Consider the following 4,973-nt stretch of genomic DNA (forward strand, 5'->3'; position numbering starts at 1 on the left):
AGTCACTAATCTAGTTGCAGGTGTTCAGAAGAGCAGAGCTCAATTAAACCAAATTGGCTTTCACACAGTTATTCAAATTAGTTTAGAATCAGACCCACACAAACTAAATATGCTTACCTGGGCAGAATTGCCCTCTTCCCTTCAACTCCCTCCCTCCTCCCTCCATCCATACCAAGACACTGTCAAGAGGGGAGGAGCTGAAATAAAAATGAATTTACATTTAAATCAGCCTGGGAGGTGAAAAAAAATGTGATCAGGGTCTGTGCTTTTCCCACTGCCTTAATCACAGTTTTGATGTGATGACACACACCCCACGAGGAGTTGCCTGGCTAGTATCTCAGGAGAGGCTCAAGGTAATAAGTTATTAATGTGCTGCCCATGCTGCAATTAAGCATCAATTAAAACCACAGGTTGTGTGTCTGACACATTCCCAGACTGTAAAGCTTTTAAACTTTGCCCAGACTTTCATCTCACTTCTCAAAAAAACTGCATGTCATCTCATGGTTGTAGTGCAAAAGACTGAAAGGGGGAGGGGGGGGGGGGACTTTCAAAAATGCCTAATGACATGATATTTTCCAGTATTAAACATGTCTTTCTTACAAATAAATGTCTGTCTGGTAAATGCTAGGTTCATCCTTGTCTACAATCCAGGGTAGTGTTCCTGTGTTTCCATCCAGTGTCATATCTTTTGCTCTGAGGTGTATATTTGCCCGTTTGTATGGAAGATGAGGGATAAATAAAAATGCATAGAATTCAATTATGTCACTGTCAAGGCATGCATTGTTTTGATTTGGGGCTTTTGTAAATTAGATGTCACTTTATTTGGATGGAAGCATTTAAGATTTGAAGCCAAGTCTTCTGCGCCCTGCGATTATATTTCTAGAAAGAAAATCATCCGTCTTCTTTTGTGGTCAACACTACAAAATGCCAAGTAAGCCTGTGCATCTCAATAACCAGCAGCTGCTTTGTAAAATTTAATTGCAAGATTCATAATTTTCTCTCAAACCTAATAGAAATTAAGCACGCTGTAGTTGGTGGGTTGAATTAATTGCATTACTTAAAAAGCTGCATTCGGTTTTGCTGTGAGGTGCTGCTGCTGAAATCTGAATTTCAATGACTGACTGTTCATGTGACTCTTCATATGCCGGCTCTATGAAAATGTTCCACCTTATAGCATAACTTTTTAAGTACAGCTGAGGCTGACAAAGTATGAAGGCAGGTTTGACAATTTGGAGCTGAGTATGACAACCTGAATCAGAAATGTCAGCCTCACTTTTGTTCTTGCTGGTTTTTAGTTCCTGCACAAATTTTAACCCCTATTCACATTTTCTCTCGCCATATACCTCTGTATTTTTCTTTTCTTTTGATCTTGATTTTTCTCTTCCTATCTGTCTGCTTGAATCTTTCTCCTGAACACACTCAGTGGTCCGGTGGAAAGGAGGCTCCGTCAAACTACTCCATCCACTCCATATCAAATTGGGCATATTCTCCCTCCATATCCTCCCTTTCTGCCTGCGTCTCTCTCCAGCTCTGTCTTCATTCCTATATCAGCAGAGTCTCTGGTGGACTGAAAACAGATCAGTCAGTCAGTCAGTCCAGTACATCCCCTTACCATCCAATCTCACTGTTTTCCCCTTGATTTTATCTTCATCTCTGCTTCCTCTTACTGTGTGGATGTGTGTGGGCCTTAGTTTCTGCTTGCCTGAAAGTCTGTCTCTTTACGTGGCTTACTCTCTCCGGTCCAGTAGATGGGGATCAGTCAAATCCACTGGGAAGCGAACAGCATGTTAACAGCACCCCAAGCACCTGTGGGAATGATGGCTAGGGATGGAAGGTCAGTTGAGGCTGAGTGACTCTGCCACTTTCAACTGGAGACAGAAAAGGCTCAGTGATCTGATCGGTCAGGGAATCCCACCTGAGGTTGGTGACAAATTTGGAAGAAATTAGAGCCGGTGGGACTGTTGAGGGAAAAGAAGGTGATATTTTCTGAAACTGTGACCTCTGTTTAAGAATGGAAGTTGCCTCAAAAAGAGTGCCGGGTGAAATCAGACCTTTGAGGATTATGACCTTCTGCAGAAGGCAGAAGTAAAATAAAATGGAAGGTGAATGGAAAGACTTCAAAGCTCAAATGTTGAAAGAGTCCTTTTTTTTCTTTTTATTTTACTGAAATCACAAGGTGTGAAAATACAGGACACTTCAATCAGTGCGGTTATTTAAAGAAAAATGTCTGTATAATTCCCTGTATTTGTAAGATGTGTGTAATCATTTGCATGAAAAAATATGCTGCAATTATGCAGTGCAGTAACAAAGTTAAAAGACAACTTCTCTGGAGGACAACCATGTAAACAACCTCTCATTTATTATTTAACATAGAGACATGGATAGCTCATGAAGAAGCTTGAAGGTAATGCCTGATACCAAGGGCTAATGTTTTGGTAGCTTTGCTTCAGATCTTTGGTCAAAAGACCCAAGGTTGTGTACTCTGTATATGACACCACATCACACACAATTTGTGTCTAGTAGAAACTTTGCGCTGCAACCTACTTTACTGATGAAATGCCTCCAAGGGAACATTAATGAGCAATTTTCTGATAATACAAACCCATTACCCTTAGCCAGTATAATATCAACGGTTCACTCTGTGAATAGAAACCTTGCTGCTTTTTCTCAGAAGTAGATTTTACGGTGCTGCTTTTTTTTTTTTTTTGATAGATGATTTTGAAATACAACAAAGCGAAAATGATACAATCAAAACCAGCTAAAAATAAAATTAGATCGGATTTTATTGATTTAAGGCCATGTTTGCACAATAAGGAATACAAGCAAAAGAAATTACTGAAAATTGGTCATGAATGAAGGGCAGCATACACAAAAGTGAAAACTTTTTCGAGAGCCCACTTAACTTTCTTTGAACACTTGGCTTATACAACAAATTAACAGATCAGTACTTTGGCCGTGCTGTTCCCAATTACTTTAGAGTTACCATTACAAAGATTGTCTGCTTTATATTCAGTCCTTTTTACCAGTGGCCTTGGAGATTCTTTGCTAATCAAAGTTTCAAATAGGCTTTCTGTAAATTACAAAACATATTTTTTCAATTTTAACTCTTGATAGAATTCAACATTTTTGCATGCTTTGGAGCTTTCTTCACTGCATCTGTATGGACTCACCTTTCGACCTCTATTCAGCAGTTACTTTCAACCATCTGCTGTGCTCACGCCTTTATGTAAAACCACGGTCATGTAGCATCTGGTTAACCTGCAAGATCCATTACAAAATATATACTTAACAGATCAGATTAAGTGTTAAAAAATATGTTTTAAAAAATAACTGTCATGCCTCCCCGTAATATTTACAGACTCTCATTTAACTCTTAGGCTAAGGATGTTCAAATGGAAGCCTTCTCGTGAATTGGCACATTTTCATGTATCCAGGAAGGCTGGAAGAAGCTCTAAAACCTCTGAACTACACTACCAGTAAAACAATTCGGCACACCCTCTCTTTATTTCCATGACTATTTACATTTTAAATTGTCACTGAAGGCATCAAAACTATGAATGAACACATATGGAATTACATAGTAAATCAAAAAAATGTGAAATAAGTCAAAATGGGTTTAAAATTTTAGATTCTTCAAAGTAGCCACCCTTTGATGACTGCTTTGCAAACTCTTGGCATTCTCTCAATGAGCTTCATTATGTAGTCACCTGAAATGGTTTTCACTTCACAGGTGTACCTTGTCAAGGTTAATTTGTGGAATTTCTTGCCTTCTTAATGGGGTTAGGACCATCAGTTGTGTTGTGCAGAAGTCAGGTTGGTACACAGTTGACAGCTCTATTTGACAAGAGCCAATCACAAAAAGCACTAAATAAGGAGGTGTATCCAAACTTTTGACTGGTTGTGTACATACTAAGCACAAAACACGTGTGTTACAGTGGAAAAAGTAGCAACTTTGTTACTTAATCAACCCATATAAACTTCAGCACGTCCATCGTAGTCTGAAAATGTGAAAAAGAATTGTGCATATCAAGGCAGTTTTCCTTTACTAAATGTTTTCCAAACATTCTGCTTCTCTTTACAAAAAAGAGACAGTAATCAAACCACATATTTTATGTTTGAAGGGGTCGGTTGTGACCTGTTTTTTGTTTTTATTGCAGAGGCGCATTAGCTGAAAACTCTGACAATAATATATTTTAAGGCCATCTGACATGATAGATGAGGCAGTCCTGCAGGATATTACCATTTTTCTCCGGTACCGCCTTTCGTCCGGCTCTCTCTCTCTCAGCCTGGTGCTTGAGTCCTATAAATACTGAGAGAGTGGCAAGCTTTTAAAGTTTGCTCAATTTTAACACTTGTCCTGACAGCACATTTTTGTTGTTCCTTTTTCCCCCTGCAGACAGCGCAGTTTGCATTGGAGCTGATTTTGTGACAGGGATACATTCATCATGTAATAAAGTGATGCAAGCTGTTACGAAACGACAAAATGAAACTCAGCGACTGTGAGTCCTGTATGGTAGTGAAGAGGAATTGTAGCTATTTCGGGGCTGTTTCTTGGGCCTCACTGCCAATGATGTCCTGTTACAGACACAAATGTTTATCTCGGGCCGATACCAGCTCAGTGTGTTTAAGAGAGCAAGAGGGAGCAAGGAGAGGATTAATATTTGTTATAATGGTGAGAAGACCTTTTTTCCATGCATAGATAGAAAAATATTTCAGTCAAATAACACCTCTAATAATAATTTCTGAACAATGATAATTCCTATACAAGTTTATGTAAATGTGTTTTTGTGTGTTTTTAAAGCATACACAGACTGTATTAGACTTACAATTTACATGTTGATCACTTCAGCTGAGCTTATTGTTTTCAGCCTACAAAAACAACCAACATACAGTGTAACTCCAATTATATTTCTAGAGACATGCTAGCTGAACATTGCCTTCCCTGACGTGTGTCCAAAAGAAAGGCAAGAATA

The sequence above is a fragment of the Acanthochromis polyacanthus genome, chromosome 5 (assembly GCF_021347895.1).
Source record: "Acanthochromis polyacanthus isolate Apoly-LR-REF ecotype Palm Island chromosome 5, KAUST_Apoly_ChrSc, whole genome shotgun sequence".
NCBI lineage: Eukaryota > Metazoa > Chordata > Actinopteri > Pomacentridae > Acanthochromis > Acanthochromis polyacanthus.